The sequence below is a fragment of the Octopus bimaculoides genome, chromosome 1 (assembly GCF_046866305.1).
Source record: "Octopus bimaculoides isolate indiv1 chromosome 1, ASM4686630v1, whole genome shotgun sequence".
NCBI lineage: Eukaryota > Metazoa > Mollusca > Cephalopoda > Octopoda > Octopodidae > Octopus > Octopus bimaculoides.
In genome coordinates, this window is record NC_142928.1 from 43,224,596 (window position 1) to 43,247,091 (window position 22,496).

Below are 22,496 nucleotides of genomic sequence, written 5' to 3' on the forward strand. Positions count from 1 at the left end.
ATCTGGAAAAATATTTTATCAATTAATTAATTAATTAATTGATTGATTAATTAAGAAGTGAATGATAAAGTCAGCGTATATATTTTTTCATATTACTGGCGCACACTCTCACAAATATACGCACATGCTCAAATACATAGACACATACACATAATTACATGAATATATTCATACTTTCATGCATTACAAACAAGCGTGCATATATAGTTTCTTTATATGCACGCATACACACACATATATGACGAACAGAAACACGAAACCCGGACATGCTGTATTATAAATTCATTATCAAATAAATGACCCAGATCTATTTCCCATGTATTCCCTATATCTTTATCTTTTTAGAGTTTCTATATTCAAAGATATATAAATATATGTATATATGCCTATGCCTACAAAATTACATGTGTGTATATGTATGAACATGGGTGGATATATATGTATATATAAATGTGTGTGTATATATATATATATATATATATATATATATATATATATATATATATATATATATATACACACACACACACACAGACATGTGTGTAAAGCTAGGTTTACGATTATAGCCCATTTCTAGTTATTATCTCCCCTTGACTTCAACCTCTCTTATAATATTATTTTTAGAGTATTTTTCAGAGTATTTTATTTTATTCTTTTATGTCATACCAAATTCCCATAATACTTAGCGTCCGACGGTGGGATTGGCCATTTGCTCTTGAACTTGCAGGATTAAACCTTATGCCGTAAAGTAATCTACTTTTTTTTTTACTTCTTTTCATTAAGTTTCTAACGTATGAGTTGTATTTACTAATTAATCTTTATTCTACACTATTAAATCACACTTGACATAAAATATGTTTTATTATCCTAGTATTGACAGGGGTATAATTTACACTGAATTATTGATTTCTATAATATTTATTTAGATATATTATAAGATTTGGTATATTTCTAATTTAATCGTTAATAATTTCCGTAGGTAGAGCATTTTCAATGTGAGTTGGGAATATTGCTTTCTGGGAGATATCTTATGGTAGTGGAATACTATTTAACCGGTATTTCTAAATTTCGGTATGTGGTGAAGCAATTTTGCTGAACCCTAATTATAATTATGCTTATAATTATAAAATTTTTGTATAAGTTTACCGACAATAGTTCTTTTAACATACCGAACTACTTGGTAAGATTATTAATTATTAATTTTACCCTATATTATCATTGATATATATATATATATATATATATATATATATATATATATATATATATATATATATATATATATATATATATATATATATATATATATATATATATATATATATATATATATATATATATATATATATATATATATATATATATATGCGCTGGTGTGGCTGTGTGATAAGAAGTTTGCTTCCCAACCACATGGTTCTGGGTTCAATTCCACTGCGTAGCACATTGAGCAAGTGTGTCTTCTATAGTACTGGGCCGACCAAAGCCTTGTGAGTGGATATGGTAGGCAGAATGCGAAAGAAGCTCGTCATATGTATATATACATATGTGTGTGTGTGTGTGTCCCACCACTGCTTGACAACCGCTATTGATATGTTTTCTTCCCCGTTATCTAGCGGTTCGGCAAAAGAGATCCAATAGAATAAGTACCAGGCTTCAAAAATACAATTACTGGGATCGATTTTTTCGAGTAAAATACTCCAAAGTAGAGCCCCGGCATGGCCAGTGTAATGACTGAAACAAGTGAAAAAAAAAACAGATGAAAGATATAAATATATATATTCACTCCGTAAGCATTCATTTGTTTATGTAGGGATTTTTCTTTTTGTTTGCAGTAAGAATGAGAGAGGGAGGAGACAGAGAGAGAGAGATAGAGCGAATAATATATATATATATATATATATATATATATATATATATATATATATATATATTTTGTTGCTATTATGTTAAACTGTCGTATGTCCAAATTTGTCCAAATGCGTTTTTTTTCTTTTTTCAATATTTATTTTTGCTTACAATAGCCGGTCCTTTTGGTCAAGCTATCGTATCTCCATCAGATGCCAAGATATCAAAAATTGTCGAAGTGTAGTACAATGGTTTTGCTATGGAATGGTGAAACTATTTCTTCGTTTTCTGAAAAAGCAACGTTTTGGACTTACGATACTTTTGCATAATAACAACGAATTATATATATATATATATATATATATATATATAAAATAACAACGATATATACATATATACACATATCTTTCTGTATCTTCTCTCCTTCTCTCTCCCTCTCTGTCTGCAAACAAAAGACGCAACCTTACGGAAAAAGCATTCAGATGAATTATCTTTGCTGGGCATTACGCAAACGTATCTTACAGCTGAATGATTCAATTCACCACAACATTGTTCCGTGTTCCTTATCGAAAAAGGTTAGATATTTCTCGCGCGCAGAGAAGCAGAGGACATTTCCTTGTACTAAATGAAAGATATAGATTTATACACAGCATACATTTGTTTATGCAGGGGTTTTTCTACATGTATATGAATATGTGAAATATGTGCATTTATATCTACTTTTGCTATCGCTCTCAGAATTTATCCAATTATCACCAAATCTTCCATCATTCCTTCCTGTGTTGAGGATATCTATTTCGTTTCACTCCTCCCAAAATTCATCACTCACGTTAAATTGAACGCTAGCAACACCTCTTGGCTTTCTCAGAACTGATGCTACCAGTGCAGAACCGAAACTTTGCAATTTTCATCTCACTACATAAACAATTTTTATACAGTGCACCATCACTGACCGACACATAGATACTCAGAATACAGCTGATCTGTTTCTTAACTATAAACTCAATATCTATCTCTGAATCTATCGGTTTATGCGATGTTGTCCAGCCTATCCAGAACACAGGTTACACAACGCATCACACACTTCCTGGACCCTATGGCATATCAAATCTACTGACTCATGGAACCTCCATTATTTTTTGCTAAATATCAATGACAGCAAATGTGTTTCATCTCTTACTCACCGGAAATAACTAAGTTGTTGACTAAAACGATCCTCTTAGGCGAGTCCATTTACATCCCATAATAACCAAAACTTGAAAGCTAAGTTCTGCAGGTGTTTCACTTATAGTTGTGATGCTAAAGATCAAGAAATAAATACGATCTACAATGCCTGGAAAACACTAAATTTCATATTCAATGCTGCACACGTACATATGTTTGTACATATGATTAATTTAAGTAGAAAGAGAATGATATGTGTGTGTGTGTGTGTGTGTGTGTTTATCATGAATAAAAGACTGACTCTTACTTTAAAATTTCTTCGGCGATTATCTACATCAGATTTTGAGTTCCACAGATGTAGATACTTGTTAGATATTTAAAGCTAGTGTTTAGATGGAAGAAAACACTCGGTAGATTTTTATCGAATCGAGTGCAAGTTATCATGATTTGAAGTATTGTAGAAACTAAAAGTTATGACGTAGCTGTAAAGATAAAATTAATTTCGAATAGAATTTATATACGCGAGAAAAAGTAACACGAACTTTTAGGAGAGTTAGATGAGGTAAACGAATTTGCTGAAAGTCGCAATAGTTACGTATTTATTGGACGGTTACATATTTTTAGACTCCAACTTGCTAATCATAGACAACGTTCACACATAAGTGCACATGTATGTTTATAGTGTGTAAACATTGGGTTAATAACCCTCGGATGGAAAAAGTCGAAGTCTACTCGCAGAACAGTATCCCACATATGTAAAAATGATAGACGTTCTACTGTATCTCCAAAGCAACCCTTAGAATTTATCCCCGCCATTTTAGAACAATTTTTTTCCTTCTCATAGAGATTATGTTTTTATTTTGTTTTTCCTTTTTTTTTTTTACATGGAAGCTTTTTGTCTAATCCAATATCTACATGCTATTATTTATAACTTTATCTGCTTCGCATTCTACCGTTAAAAAATGATTTTTATGTCTCCCGATGTTTCTGATGATCTAAATAGCGTACGCGCGCGCGTGCACACACACGCACGCATGCATATATCTTCGAGGATACCTATATAGAGATATACAAATATATATACCCATCGGTACTCTCTCTAACACGTACGACGATACTCAGCTACATAAATGCATAAATAATTGACAGATCTTCAAATCGTACTTAGGTATTCATACCAACAAACACATACTCCAGCGTACAAAAAGCATATCTATGCACTCACATTTACACAAGCTTTTATATTCCCTCAAAAACAAATGCATACATACATACATAGATACACGTACATACCTATTCTCATATACGCACGAACTCGCATATACACACATAGATATGCTGATGTATATAGACATACACAAGAGTACGTATATCAAACGAATATACCTACAAAGTTAGTATTTTCCAATTAATTTTGTAAGATATTTTTCTAGATTTCAAAGATCAGATGTAACAGCATTATAAAGTTGCATTTTTTTCTGCTGATATGTAAGTTGTGGAGTAGGTGAGTGTGTTCGTAATATTTCTTTAAGATTGACTGTCAAACCTATGTAAGATATCGAGATAGGGCTTCTAGTATTGGTACTATAAGTTACTGTTGCATTATATATCATGTTACTATCTAGACAGTTTCATTTTAAAAGACAAGATGGAGCATTGTTGCACTTACAATGTGTTGAGCTTCTTGTGAGATTTTGGATGCTTGATAGGTTTAAAAAATGTTTTATTGGTAAACTGGTGTTTTTGCATTGTTATTGGTTTTCGAATGTGTTATTTTTATGAGTTTATTAATTAACTTACGGTATTTACTTTTAGGTAGGAAATGCTTTTGTATGGTGTGAAAGAACAGAGAAGTTATCGTCCATTTAACTTGTAAGTTAAATGGACGATTAAATCAAATATTTTTATTTATATTTCTGGTTTTCTTCTTAGGTATTAATGTAATGTTATATACGCATTATACTTGGCGTTTATATCCGCTATTAAATATTGTGACATTATCGGGAAGAAATTACGTTCATTGGAAGAAAGATTAGAGAGTTTGGAGGAGATAATGAGATTCTTTCAGAAGCTTTAGGGTAACTGACGGAATTGCGTTCTCATACAAACACACACAAACACAAATATACACACTCACACACACAAATATATACACTCACACATACATATACATATATACATACATACGTACGTACATACATAGGCACACCTGAGTACACGTATATATGTACATCTTTATATGTATGGATACAAATACATGTATACACCTTATATTTACAACCATACGCATATATATAACAGACAAGTACATGAATACATATATATTTATACGCATATATATACATACATACATATACATACATACATACATACATACATAATACATACATACATATATACGAGGGTTAAGTCAAAAGTTATACGCACTGTTGTTTCTGTGATTTATTAAAACAAAAGCAGAGGTTGAACAATTACATCATTTTTTCGACATAATCTTCTTGCTTTCCGATGCACTTCTTCCAGCGGTCCACAAGCTTGTTTATCTCATCGGAGATTTTCGAATGGTCGCGCAGCTATTTATGCTCTACTTCCTGCACTTCTTGGTTCCTAGCAAATCGACGACCTCATAAAGGATGTTTAAGCAGTTCTAAGAGTGATAGGAGTAGCGGGATCTGAAATGTATACAAGGTGTTCCAGCAACTGGAAACCCAATTTTTCAGTGGCTTCAACAGTGTGTGTAGGCTTGTGTTGGCTTCCACTGACGTGCAAAAATAACATTTACTTTGACAATAGACCACGGGCTTTGGTGCGAATTGCTGGTTTCATTTTGTAAGCCAGTATTTCACTATAAACCAGTTCTCCGCAAGCAGTATGCCGGAGTACACTGGTGTGCCACGAGACGATGCTAGGTGTGCGGCAGTGTAGACCGAATATAATTTTTTTTTCCCTGTACTTTTAGCTATAATTTTAGTTGAGGTCTGCCGCCGAATTTTGGAAAAAATATAAGTGTATCGCAAGTGAAAAAAAGTTGTAGAGCAATGCTCTATGCTACCTGGTGATTGTAGACATCTTTATAGGCTTTTTCGCGTCCCAAATAACGATTAACATCACTTCTTCTGCGGAGAGTTGAGTCCTGAATCTCTTTGTCGCTGGTGATTCCGAGTGTTTTCACTCCATACTCTACTTTTGGATTCTGACTCAAAGAGACAGACCCAGATTTCATCTCCAGTAACTATTCTCTCAAAAGAAGCTTCACTTTTATCGTTGTAGCGGTCGAGTAAGATCCCCACACGATTGCACTTATGCGCTTCGGTAAACTTTCTTAGCACCCATCTCACACAGACTTTACAGAAGCGAAGCTTGTTGTGGATGATTTCGTGTGCAAAACCATGAGTAATTTGCAGAGAACGTTACCTCATGGATGATCACTCATCGGTTTGCCGGAAGTTGGTGCTCCTTCTTCAAGCCTCACGATTGTTTGGCCATTTCAAAACTTCCCAGTCCTCTCTTACTTCTACCCGGTAGAACGCTGTTCCCGTATTGCACTGAAAGCCTGCAATGAATTTTAGTCTTTGATACATCTCCAGACCAGAATAATTTGTGAAACATTCGTTTGTCGCTGTCGGAAAGATTAAACATGTGACTGTGACATCTACGACACTGACAGGGAGTTCGAAAAGATATGTTGCATTAAGCTGCAGATGTGTATTTCGATTTTACTTGATACATACATATCAATGCCTAACAGGAGTGGCTTCGGAAATAAAATCACTGGCATGGTATAAATCTCAGGTAGTTGCATTTTACATAGTTTTAAGACAATTGAAGAACAACAAAGGTGGGAAACCATTTTCTAAAATTCGCCGTGAAAATGAAGATAACCTATCTATCAGAGATGACATAGAGGTTTGTTTGTTCATCGTTCTCTTACTTGTCAGTGAAAAAGTCAACATAGTGACTTGTGTCTATCTGTCGATGACGAATTTTAAGTCTTTCTGCTACATTCTGCAAAAATATTACTTTAGGTCATTTATTAAGTGATATTTCTTGTTTTGCTAAGCAAATAGTTGGCATTTCAGTCCAGACATACAATTTGAGAAAATGATTGAATAATTTACAATTTCGAATTCATTTAGTTAAACACTTGTCATATAATGAGAGTAGCTTGACGAAAAGTTTCATCTGGAGTAGATGTACGGCTGTTGTAAATATACTGAGAAGGATGAGTAATTGCAAGGGGCAATGTGGATTATAGCAACAACAGACATCTGTTTATATGATCTATGTTTATGCAATTGTCGAGGCAACCAAAGGAATGTAAAACGTGCGCACAAAAACTCTAATTACGCTTGGTTAACTGTTTTCAGCAGGGTTGGTCGTTAACAGGAATTAAATCATGGTCAGTAGCGATATTTGTTGGTGCGTGGTAATATCTGCAAATTGGTAACAAGTCGCCATACATTGGAGTTACAAAGAATTGCGAACTTTTGTTAAATTCATTAGTCCGAGATACCTTTGGTGGACGAGGCACAGTGATGTCCAATCACAGGATGTTCCACAGTCCACTCACTCATGTGTATTATGAACACTCATTCGTCTGTAAGGAGTCGTTCTCCGACGACGAGGCACAACAGTAATGGATACGTTCATGTTCGAATCTGCCAGAAAGTATGAAGAATAAATATGCACGTCATTGCTATATATCTATGTATATGTGTGTGTGCGGGCGGGCGTGTGTGTGTGTATTGCACACACACACACACACGCATCTCTGCATACATCTATATAGTCATACACGTATATAGTCCATAGGAAGCCTCATACTTATTGACTTACATAGCAGCACATATATATATATTCACTTAGAAACCATAGGGAGACAGCCATATTAACACAGATAAGGCATACTAAGAAACACATACATATTCAATACGGGTTTGCTTACACACAGACGAGTTCATCCAAACACAGACACACGCACCTGTATATGTACGTGTTTGCAAAGCAACAAGTACGTATGCACCGACATATATGTGGTCATATCTACATATACGTACACGTATGGTTTCTCGCATGGTTATATAAGTTCGAAGTCCTTGAGCTATTTACACATGCTGGGGCTGACAGCTAATTATATATGCATTTCCTTGCAAAGAAATAAGCAAATGTACGTATATGTATGGATGAAAACAAGATATACATAGACATACAAATACCTCCCCACACACGTGCATATATGCATGTGCGTATGTGTGTGTATGTGTGAACAAATATATCAACTCGCACATACATCTTAGGCATATCTTAAATTACATTCATATATATATGTTCATGTGCATCTTCAGACATTTATTCGTACATATACGTATTAACATACATGCATAGTCGCATCTATCTATCTATCTATCTATCTATCTATCTATCTATCTATCTATCTATCTATCTCTGTCTATCTGTCTGTCTATATACATATGTGTGTGTGTGTGTGTGTATATATATATATATATATATGTGTGTGTGTGTGTATAAAGCGAGGGAGGAATAGCTTCGGCTATTTCTGTACATGTTGAAAAACATAGAAGATTTAACAAAGTTAAATCATAAGATCATTTAAATCATCTTAAATCATCTACGTTTTTCAACATTCTTCTGGGTGCCTGACGCAATGTCCAGCAATTCTCATTCTTCTCTGCTGAATCTGCTTGTTGAAGCTACTCATTGGTTAAATGAGCTGTCCATGTAACATACAGAGGCATTTTTAACATCATTCTATATGTTGATTTCAAGAAGGCTTTTGATTCCATCCACAGAAGCAAGATGCGCAAAATCCTGAAAGCATATGATGCCTCTCCAAATCTCAATGCAATAGCAAAGCTTCATGAAAATACAAAAGGAAGAATTATAAAATCCGATAGAGATACAGTTTTCTTTGAAATAACAACAGGAATACTTCAAATGGATACTCTTGCACCATATCTGTTTGCTCTGGTACTAGACAATGAGATGCACAAGACCTTAAAAGGAAAAGACGAGGAACTGGGGATTTAAATTGGGTACTTGGAATTTACAAAAAAAAAAAAAAAAGACAGGTATATTAGTTTAACGGCTGGGAAGTTAGAAAGTCTTTAACGTTTCGAGCCTGCGCTCTTCAACAGAAAGGAACACAGAAATAAACAGAGAGAGAAAATAAAAAAAAAGTTTAGTGGCTAGCAATCAATCATGCATACATACATGCAGAGAGAGAAAGCGAGAGAGATAGAGAGAGAGAGTGAGAGAGAGAGAGAGGGAGAGAGAGAGAGAGAGAGAGAGAGAGAGAGAGAGAGAGAAACAAACAGGCAGGTTCCCTTCCTTCACAACTATATAACTATGCAGTTTCGGGGTCAGTCATACTGTGTGGTATTTACAAGAATTGTTTTCTGCTACAGCCCTAGGACGTCTTGTGTGTGAATGTGGGAAGGAAACTATTTAGAACGTCGTTGGATATACGCAAGGTGCATTCCAAAAGTTTTGATATACATCTTTAGGAGAGACATTTACTAACTCCAAAGTTAAGGTATTCACGTCGCCTGTCACCACCATTTTCATCTACAATACCACTACCTCTGAGGTACCCCTTCAGCTTGGGAAACAAAAGTCACGGGAACTAAGGTGTGGACTGTTGAGAAAGTGAAGGACAGTTTGATACCGGTTTTTTTTTGCCCAGTTTAACACAAAACTTTATTGCCTAGCGAACTTCCTAATTGATTTCACATCCCGACAGTCACTGTACTAATCCTTATAAGTCTGGTACTTATTCTATCGGTCTTTTTGCCGAGCCGCTAGGTTACTGGGACATAAACAAATCAACATTGGTTGCCGGACATAGTTGGGTGGAAGAATCAATACAAACACATACGTGTGGTGCTGAAAAGTTCCTGGCTTTGGGTAAAACAAAATACTGGAGGATGTTAATTTGATTCAATGTAGACTCCTCTCGGGTTCACACACTTATTGCAGCAGTTCTTCGGTGTTTCCAAGTCCTGTAAAAGAACTTAGATGGTTGGGCCTCCAACCAGGCCTTTCCCGATACCCTAAAAGCCAGGAACTTTTCAGCATTTCCTTGTACACTCACACACGTATACACAATTATGAATACACAATCACACACACACACACATGACGGGTTTTGTACACATTTTCCCTTTGCCGAATCCACTTGAAAGAAATTGGTCATCCTGGAACTCTAGTAAAATATGTGATGTGTCGCTTGAGCTTCTTAACTATACAACCATAACTGCCCCTTGCCACACAACTTTGGAACAATAAAATAAGATGATGAAAAATAAAAAAGTGCAAAAATGTAAAATGGAATTTATAAAATAACCAAACCATAGGAGTTTGCTGAAAATTTCCTGGCTTTGGGTAAAAGAAAATACAAGAAGTTTAGTTAATCAAGATTTTATTCAACATATTCCCCTTTCAGATTCACACACTTATTGCAGCGGTCCTTCGGTTTTTCTAAGCCCTGTAAAAACCTCAGAAAGTTGGGCCTCCAGCCAGGCCTTTAGCGACACCCTTAAAACCAGGAACTTAGCACTCCCTCGTATTTGTAAATAACCACTAAAGAAATGTAATTGTAGAATAGTGGGTGGGCACAATAAGATTTACCGCATTTTTGACTTTCATGCAAAACGTAATTCTTACAAATGTTCACTACCTTACAAAGACTAAACCTTCTCAAAGTGCATTAAAACATAACATAATCAAAACACTATTTCAGAAAATTGATCTCCGTTCTCTTTGAGTAAATAAAAAGACGTATATAGCTGGGGCAAAATGAGTAAGACACGATATGGTAAATTTGCCTCTTCAATTCTCGAGAATTACATTTGAGAAAAACTCATGCACAACAATCTACTCCTTAGATATCAGAAAGATTAAAAATGCAGCAAAAATTTTAAATGTCTAGGTGAAACTGAAAGAAGATCATGGAAAAATGTCACGTGATATGAAATTAATGAAGCTCTACTAAATTTTAAAACTCAACCTAAAATATACTCTATAGCTGCTTCACTATCTGCTAGAGTGGCTCTCTTATGATATATCTACACACCGTGCAGATGAAGAGAAGAAACTATTGAAATTAGTCATTACACATTTTACCCCAGTTTAGACATCATTCTTTGAAAATTGAAAATGATCAAATTAGACATTAGTGTGGGAAAAAATTGACTTGGAATCCAAAAAAGAAAACCATTTTGATTTCTGAACACCAAAAATTATCCAGATATTTTATTAGCAACCTCAATTACAAACGGGTCAAAGTTGAAGAAAATTTATTGAAAAAAAAATGTCACCTGACATATATTTCAAACTCTCTAAACTTCAATGACAACAACTTTGCTGACAAGTAGTTGATGTAACAGTACAAGATATGATGCCATACTTGCAATGAAATGACTTCAAACACGTAGGGTGAAAATCAGAAATTAGTATTTTTACTCCAGTTACCATTTTTGCCCTACTATTCTATGTAAGGGAAGTGTGAAATAAAGAAATTTATTGTACTTTGACTCTTCTGTTTTAATTAGATTACTCATATATATTTCATATTTAATTACACTAATATATATTTATTATGTATGTAAGAGCAGCGACCTGGAAGAATCGTTGACATGACAGCATTTCGTCCATCTTTACGTTCTGAATTCAAATTCCGCCGAGACGGTCTTTACTTTTCATCCTTTTGGGGTTGATAAAATATGTACCAGTTGAGCACTAGGGTCGACCTAATCAAATAATCCCCTCCCCCAAAATTAATGGCCTTGCTCCAAAATCTGAAACCTATATTTCTAACTCTTGTATGTTGTGAGTTGAAAGCACATCACACAAACGCATAACACGCATATACATGGGCAATGGGAATAGTCAAACTAGACTATAGTTTTGCCGTTGTGGCTTTTTAATATTATTTATTAACGAAGTTACAGACAACTAAGCATAAAATGAAACTTTCAAACAAAGGCCGATTATATCGAAAGGCTATAAAAGATATAAAGTTATAAACTATAAAAATACTATAATAGAAAAATCAGGACATCTTTGTTTACCAGTTCAAAAAAATCTAAATGCAGCATAACATTGTGCACCTAAAACAACTCAACAACTATTTTAAAGAGATAAACTCAATTAGATATGTAACGTTTCTTTTCTGATTAAAGCATTGTTCGGGTATAAAATTTAAGCGAAAAATTTCATTAAAAGAAATAGAAATTATATTGTAAAAATTTTAAAAGGTTTATCCCTGCAAAATTATTTAAATCTATATATAAAAGTAATATCACAAATCCGAAACTCACTAACGTCTACTTAAAAACAACATTTCTTCTAACAAATCCTCCGTTTACCAGGTCCTCCAGAAGCTAGTATGCTTATTAACTGAAGACTTATAAATAATGTATGAATGATATATGATAAATGATAAATCATAAATGGTAATCTAAGTAAAATTTAAAACATAAGGTTTCCACTTCAAATTCAGCATTCTCAAACACAAACTCGTCAATATCAATCTCATATTCTAAATCGTCAGTCTCAATTGCATTGTCGTTTACCTCTATTTCGTCATCGTCAACTTAAATGACGTTACTGTAGGAGAAAGCGAGTTTTTTTTATAACAATGATTGCGATATTGTAAAAGTTTGTAAATATTGAAAAGTTTTGTAAACGATGACAAGTTTTTCTATAGTAATAAAAATTGTTACACTACCGTAGATATACGTACATTTATTTAGTATATTAGGTATAAAGCTATATACTGTAACACATGTATGTATGCATATACAACACTATAAAGACAAAACTAAATAACATCAGTTTGGCAAAGTTTTCATTATACCCATTTCTTAAATCTTTTACCATATTCCTAAAACGTCAAGCACAATTATCTTTAGGCTTCTACAAAGTTAGCGCGGCGTCGATCGATATACATGCATATGTAAGTATATATATATGAGTGCGTGTGTACGTATATGTGAATGTGTGTATTTCATACACACACACACACACACACACACACACACACATATATATATATGCGTGTATATGCTTGTGCGTATATATTATACGTACACACACACACACACATATATATGCAAACATATACACGCATACATATACACACATGCATACACACACACATATATATACGTATGTGTGTGTGTGTGTGTGTATATGTATATAGACATAAAATATGTTACACTATACATATTCTAAATAACAGAAAGGAGACTATCTCACGATGCAGACAACCATATAAATTCATTTTCCGAAAGTGGTTCGAACTCCAAATAGGATAAAACAATTAGAAAAACCTTCACTGACACAGACATAAGCCGTATGTATATGTATGCACACACATCAATATACATAAAAAAAAAACAATGTCACTCACACATTGCATAAATAACACATACATTCATACACAATACTTATGTATAACTTCCAAAGAAAGCTCTATATACATAATACGCCCACGCACATGCACATCTATATATAAACCTATACTCAAGAGCGCGCGCGCACGCACACGCACACACACACACACACACACACACACACACACACACATACACACAAATAGTCCTTCAAAATAAGAAACAAAGTTCCAACCTACACAAGATAAATTCCCACTTCAGCCACATCAAATGCAACTTACATTCCACATTTAGAAATAACAGATGTTCATTTATTACGACAGAAACACAGCACACAGAAATCACCGTACATTAAAAGTAGATTTATCTACAGTTGTTATGTCCTTAACACCACTCAAAAACATTCATAAGGAAACTCATAAGCCCTTACCATACATATACATTGTATTTGTTTTATGATCACTGGTAAAATAACAAAAACACATTCAAGATGTAAACAGATGACTATAATTTTAATCTTTCATACACATACACGCGAATCACAAATATACCCTTAAATAAATGTCAGACATAACAAGAACAAACAAAAAATTAAACAACTTTAAACCGCCACACATTCACACACAAACATTTACACACACACGTACGTGTGCATATACACAGATATCTTTTTCAAAACGAAAAACAAAATTCCATGACAAAACAATTTTTACTCGCGAAATCCCTCAGTCGTGTAAACATCATTCATAGAGATAGATACACACAGTAATGTTTTAAATTAAATTTCAAATAAGCCATTCATAAACACTCTTTCTCAAAAGCAACATTTCTTTAAAATCTCACACACATTTGCGCACAAAAGCACCTGAAGAAAGAAACATGCTTCATCACTAACTCATCAACAAATCTTAAATAACACAGCCTCCCATATGCAATTGTAAGAAATACAAACACCACATCACAGACAATATCATAAATATGTAATGAAGAGGCCAGAATTACTCCACTCAGTCAATAAACACAGAAAGTTCACCGATGAGAAAAACAACAGTACTAGACTACATTTACACACACATACCAAAGGAAATAAATGCACCCCTAATACAAAGTTGTAACAGTTCTAACCTGAAGATCGCAGTGATGTGAAACTCGAGTAGCGTGTGTGTGTGTGTGTGTGTGTGTGTGTGTACACACATATATATATATAAATATATTGTTTATAGTGGTTATTGCTTGTGCAGTACAATGCATACTCTCTCCATCAAAAACGTATTAACTTGTACTGGTGCAAAGTGTTTCACGTGTCAGATGCTAGATCGATCGCAGATTTGAGATCAGAGTGGCCTTCTCAAAGAGACCAACACGATCGCAGATGTCAGCGCTGCCATACGATCCCATGGGATCTGTGATACATGAAACTATTAGTAGCACGTACTGTGAACACTAAACGATATTTATCTCTCGCCAGATCGAGTACTCTTTTTGTTGATCTTACCTTAACGGAAAAGTAAATTATACATACATACATACATACATATACATATATATGCGTAATACACATATACTCATTTATTAGTGTCTATGTAGTATATCTAGTATATATATATATATATATATATATATATATATATATATATATATACATACATACATACAGAGACACATATATTTATTAAAAAAATTTGGATTCGAAGTTTCGGTTTGCTGACCGTCATCAGACTGGAACTTATTTTTGTTATTTCTTAATTTATATATAGAGATTTAGACAGATTGTTCCTTTTGTAGGTGGGGTAATATAAATGAGAATTACATTCTCTGAATGGGGCAATATGAGTGATTGTGCAGGGAAGAGGGAGGAATAAAGAAGGATATTAAGAAGTTTTGAAGTGTTATTCTGCTTTGATACTGGAATTACGTTACTTCACTCAGGGATAAACAAATGTGCTATAAACAAGTCATGATATTCTTTGTATTTTAGGTTCGGTTTTATGCTCTTTTGATGTTCACAAAAATTGCTTAGAGATATGTCACGTTGGATATGTCACATGATATGTCAGACAGAAGTTGATGTTGATGCTACTGTTCAGGCATTCTGTTAAGATATTTTTGACCGGATATTTCAGAAAGGTTTGGATTGAAATTATGGCACGTTTATTGGGACTTTGCAATTTGTTTATAACGTGGTTGTATTATTATATAAATGTAGATAAATGCACGCATTTATTTATATATCCAAATATATGCATAACGATGGTTCAGTTTTTCCATAAAGATACGCCTCTATATGGAGATGTCAGTATATAAACAATATTTAAAAACACAAGTATATAAGCATCATATGAATGTACACACACGCACAGACACACACATATGGAAACCAACACTTGCAACTGCTTTGATATTAGCCAAATCAACAACAACAATTAAAGACACGGAAACAAGAATAGTACTACATCAGGAAATCCCTTCCTTTTCACAACAATGCATACTGCGTCAAGAGAATTTCGGAAGGACTATCCAATACTGGCATGAGATGAGGAAGATCTGCAGAGGTGAGTGAAGTCGTCGGAATATAAGTATTATCAGGACTACACGCAACATGCCCCTTGATTTCAGGTGGTCTCTACACAGACGATGGCCTTTTCCCCCTTCAGACATTTCAACGTACAAGAAAACAGACAAATTTAGAAAGAGAACACATTACCTTTCCGCAGATTACTTAACCACAGAGCTACACCTGTGTCTATTCTCTCTCTCTCTCTCTCTCTCTCTCTCTCTCTCTCTCTCTCTCTCTCTCTCTCTCTCTCTCTCTCTCTCTCTCTCTCTCTCTCTCATATATATATATATATATATATATATACTAGAATAAAATTTGGGCAAAAACCTTGTAGTATGCCATACAAAGCTCTTCTATAGCTACTGGCAACCGAATGTCATCAAATAGTGGGAATACTCTATTCCACGGATATACATCTGGAATTCCATAGTACCCTTAGATTTTATACAAACATGTATAAGAGAAAACGACATTCTTTATTACATATCACTACAATTGTTTTCACACATCGGTACACCCTAACGTGAAATGATATAATTAACATACTGTGTAATCACTACTATCCTGCAAAGGTGTGTTTCTTCAGGTAACTATTTTGAGTAAGTCCTTCGTTATATGAGATTGTCATTTCACTCTATAAGAGCATGAAAATCCAAAGCAGTGTGACATTTTCAGAAATTTACACACAAAACTAAACCCATAGATAAAATGACAGACAAAACAAAAGTATAATCAAAATACAAAAACATAGAAACAAACACAAAAATCTCTCATGTCCAGTTAACTATAAATTACAATTCTCGCTTCACAGTAAAGTTATTAACAAGAAAAAGAAAACCAAGATAAAGGATGAAATTAAGCGTTTAGAGATAATATTATCAAGTGATAATATTATCAAGTGATAATGATTTAGCATTTCAGTGTTTGTCAACTATTTTCTTCAAAGGGATCTAAAGGACTTCCTGTCTGTTACAACACATCTTTTCGTGCCACTCTACACCGGAATCTCTAACTCTACAAAGTTAATTTATGACTGTTTAACTTTTATATACTTTTGGTTTAAACATTTAAGAAAAATAATAGGTAAAGTCTTCCCCTCATGCATATCCTTTTATGTACTGACATACACGGAAGTGTATATAAATTATATATATACTTATATCTATATATGCACATATATCGATATATACATCATACATATTTTACTATTCTTACTATTAATATATACTTCTTACATACATTTTTATTGTTTTTACTTTTTTGTATTAATATGTTAAGTCTTAAGTCTATGAACAATGGAAAACCACTACAATATTGAATGGCTGGAATTTGTATACACAGATCGAGATAATTTTATATAATTATACTTAACTGTTTACACATATCAAAAGTTTGTTAATAATATATATAATCCATGTAGTAGATATGTAAGCAATTTTTCTCTATCTGGCACACAGTATTAATACACATATTGATAATTGGCAACAAGTACTTCTACAACCTTGCACCAGAGGGATACATACAACTGTATGTACACAGTGACAGTTAGAAAATTCACTGTAGAGAGGTTCATCAAAATGATTTAGTAGAAATAAAAGAGAAATAGATACAATATAATAGAATAAAATAAAATGAAATAAAATAAGCAGATTGCATCGATAGAGTTTGGGATATTAATTGCTTTTACCAACCTGCAAAATGAGCCTTTTAGCTGGTGGTTGCATCTTGTAACTATCTGGGAGTGCTTATTCAAAAGTTTAATTGTACACATTAAAAAGCATAGTCTCCTCAGAAAACAGATTACAATACCTTGAAGAAATGTGGGTGTGTATGTGTATCTATGCGTGTGAGTGTGTGCGTGTGTGTATGTGTGTATATATATGTATGTGTATATATATCTATATATATATATATATATATATATACATATATATACATACTTGTATGCCTATTGCTTATGTATATATATATATATTCATATATATATATGTATGTAAATATATATATACATAAGCAATAGGCATACAGGTATGTATATATGTGCGTGTGTGTATGGGGGAATATACATAAATACACACATGATTGTATATTTATTATTAATCCGTCTAAGTAGATTCAGATGCAAAATATGCTGGCCGCTGCAGTGCGCATCACAGTAGAACAACTTAATAACTTCTCATATTAACAACCACAATGTGCTCAACACACTCGGCCCATTCGCGCTCAGTATTCTGAGGCACCAGTGTTCCTACATGTCGTCACTCGTCAGACAAAAGCTAAGAAATCTGAGCCTAAACAGAGCCGCTGGCTTTATTTATACTTTTAGCCAACAAATTATTTTGCTGATCAGTGCTTATATCTGCCAACCAAAAGAAAATCGTTATTTGCATCTAGACGTGTTAAGAATGAAAATGCTATTCGTTTCAGATCTCCCTGTGCGCTGCGCAAATAACGATTACATGTTTGTGTGTTTGTATATATGTGTGCGTGTGTGTGTGTTTGTGTGTTTTAAAACTTTTCAATTGATTAAATCTGTTTCCAAAATGAACTCATCAAAATCTAAATACTTCTTGAGAAGTCAGTGTCTAAATTCAAATAGAATCTCTGTAGTTTCATTTATAAACTCGAACTACATGTTAGCCATTATTCTACTCGTAAAAATATATATATCACTTACTGCGTGATGTAATTGGTCACTGGGTATAAGGAAATACATATTACGGTATGTATTCTGAGTGCTTTCTAAATTGCTCTTTACCATTTATATATATATATATTTATATGTGTGCGTGTATATATATATATATATATATATATACACGGTGGTGCATCAGCATGGCCGCAGCTCTGAGCTGAAACTTTGAAATGAAATATATATATATATATATATATATATATATTCCCCCACCACCTCCTCTTCCGGTCTTTTCACAATGTAACCTCGTGGGCATCGGTACTATTTTCCTCTTTCTCCGTTTTTCCATTATCCGAACTTTCCATCTTTCCGACGAAGGGCTACGCCCGAAACGTCATACACTCTCTCTTTCCTTTCCCGAGCGTCCAATAACACTATCCGTATCACGTCCTCACTTTGTTGTTTTTTTGTTATTGTTTTTTTGTGTTTTTTTTAACTATATATATATATATATATATATATATATATATATATATATAATGTGTCTTCAATGGCACATGGACTATAATAACTTATAATTTAACCGTCCATAGTCTGATATGATATAATATTTCGGAATATAAAAATTCCTTCTTCCTTCAGATATCCCTAGGAATTGATCAAGTCACTGCTATAATCGGTTTTCCAACGTTTTTTAAAATTTTATCCGGAAGCTTCTCTGCAGTGGTCTCACGAAGCTCCTTCCGGAATTCCTCATGAGAAGTGCGTGAGGGCGGCCATATTTCAAGCTCGTGTGTGCTGGCACATCCGTAGCGTAATTTATGAATAGACCATTCCTCTTAATTTCTCTGACCACTCTGTTCAGAAGTCTCCGAAGCTCATTTTCCAATTCTGCAAGTAACACTAGATTATCTACATACCTTATGTTCTTGGGAACTGTAAAATATTGAAGTGGTTCCCTGTTAACTTCTTCACTACAACGTGAAGGCTGTATCTAGGGTTACTAGGACGCTTGCCACTTAATCAAGTTCTGCCATTGTCCATCACTTAAAGATCATCTGCCGAGACATTTGTACTACACTGCTGCAACCCGGTGTAGAGTTTGACTCGGGCCTATTTAAAGGAGGTTTACACTCGCTCTACCATAGCAAACGTCATTAGGGATATGCCGTTTCTAATAATCCCGTTGGTGCCACCCAAACAGCATCTGACTCCCTATTGCTGTTGTGATTCCCCCTTTCATTTGACTTTTACGATGCGTAGAGAAAGCCCCACTCCCAGGCTTATATACATATACAAATATAACCGTACACATATATAAATAAAGTATATGTATATGATATATACAAAACGTGTGTATATATATATATATATATATATATATATATATATATATATATATATATATATATATATATATATACGGTTTAGATATAGATTCAAGGCTTGAATATGGTACTTATGCGAAGGCACCCGAATATCACATCCCAAAAGGATGGGTGATTAAAATCAAATAATAAGCAACACGGATTTCAAAAGTGATTGCAGTACGCACGTTTCATGCTACTTCAATTTATTTAAGTAATGTGAGCATTACCTTAAATGCAATATGAAGAGCAATCTTCAGCTGCACGAAAAAATGTAGAAAAAATGTAGAAAAAAAGACATATTACAAATGTGGCAACATATTAAAACCAAGTGGGAGAGAGCAGAGGAAGAATATATAAGTCCATTTTGATATAGCAGGGTCTATCAGGCTAAATTGAAGTAGCATGAAACGTGCGTACTGCAATCACTTTTGAAATCCGTGTTGCTTATTATTTGATTATATATATATATATATATATATATATATATATATATATATATAAAACAAAAGAGTTGTGTGCATGCGCGCGCGTGTATGTGTGAGCGTGTGTGTGTGCACGCGCACGTGTTGCAGAATGGTGGTAGTTGTCACGGGATTACTTACAATGTTGAATATATTATTCTACTGCAAGTAATTCTCCAAAATGTACATAAAAACTTGAGGTTATTTCAACGTATAATGTGACTTATACCTAACTTAATCTTCGCAACTGAGTGTATATTATTAGTTTTCAAAACAAATTACAACCAGATTATATCAGGATACTACAAGAAAAGAATTATTAATAAATGTTATTACTTACAGTACACCCATAATATAGCCATACACACCACCCTACACACGTGCGCGCGTGTATGCACACACACGCACATACATGTATATCTCTAGAAATAGATATCTATCTTTCTGTTTATTTATCTATCTGTTTCTGTCTGCTTGTCAGTCTGTCCGTCTGTGTCTACACAAACAAATGCACGGTGCACACGCACACACATAAACTAATATTTTGTATCTGTCAAAAGTGATAATTTAAGTAAAAAGATTTCAAAATCTTAAACTGTGTTTTTATTTTTAAATTGATTAAATTTGGTTGCAAAATAAAACTGTTAAAAACTAAGTGTCTTGGGAAGTCAATGTTTAAATTCAAATATAACAGATTTTATCTTATAATAAATTTATCATTTTTCAACGAATACGTTTTTGCAGTGAAGACAAAATTATTCCACACAGCATATATATATATATATATATATACTGAGAAAAATTTTGATTTTGATTTTGTCTTGACGAGTTCGAAAAACGAACGAAAGAGCTAATAAAAAATTATCCAAAATTTTGACTTCCTCCTTTTCCCAATATACAATATATGTATACCACTTCAAACTCTCTCTCTCTCTATATATATATATATACATACATGTATGTGTGTATGTGTGTGTATGTATGTGTATATATTTGTATGTATTTATGTATGTATATATGCATGTTTGCATATATATATATATATTATATACATGCCTATATACATATATATATATATTTACACACATGCATACACAAATACACGCACATTATATATGTATATATATATACGTATTATATTCTTATGTATATATATGTGTATATGTATATAGTTATATGTGTGTGAAAACATGTATATATATATACATGTATATTTATGTGTGCATATATATCCATATGTGTGTGTCTAAGTAAGTATGTATGTGTATAAAAAGACGAAAGGTAGACAAATAGTTATAGACAGCAGGTATTAATTTTTATGAGATGTTACATGTAGACATTCATATTACAAAATGAAGATAGTCCTTTACAGCTGTTTTAAAGATTCGGCGACAGGGTGATTCTATAATGCATATTATGCAAACAGAGGTACGTAATGAGGCTATATTTATAAATATTAAGTGAACAAAAATATTATCAGCTCGCATGGAATTTGATAAGCTAATATCTTCAAGCTGGAGACACCGAATATTTTCGTAGGAAAGATTAGTGACAATTGGGAATGTGATAATAGTAGGCCACATACTTGTCATAATACACAGATATCGATAAAATGACAGACAAAGAAAAGGATCATTACTAATGGAAACGTAAATAACGGGAAAGGGATAAGGATGCATAGTCAAGAAGTTGAAGAAGAGGGTTAGGGAGAGAGATGTATTAAAAAAAGGAAGAGAAAGAAAACCGAAAAACGAAAGCAAAGAATAAAAGGCAAATTAAAGCGCCATTCTGTCGGTTTCAGAAGCTTGATTATCAAGGGCTGGTTGCACAACCTAAGTTTGAGCAATGTCAATTAGAGTGGAAAGATCAAAGAGAAACTTAAAAAAAAAAAAAGCAATGCCAAATGAAACAGCCTCTTACTGTGTAAAAGAATTAGTACAATATTTTGGCGATCTGATTTTGAAAGTATCACAATGTGTAGTTAAAAATGAAACCGCTAGAAAAATATATAGAAATATAAAACGAAGCAGAAATCTAAATATACAAACA

At 33.5% G+C, this 22,496-nt stretch overlaps 1 long non-coding RNA gene across 1 annotated transcript in view; it reads left to right on the forward strand.

Moving 5' to 3' along the window:
* Positions 1–690: 690 nt before the first annotated feature.
* The window catches only part of LOC149137535 (uncharacterized), a 107,805-nt gene continuing 85,999 nt past the window's right edge, over positions 691–22,496 (forward strand). The window contains exon 1 of the long non-coding RNA XR_016238568.1: positions 691–748. This is a non-coding gene — a long non-coding RNA (uncharacterized LOC149137535). The remainder of the gene's footprint in view (positions 749–22,496) is intronic.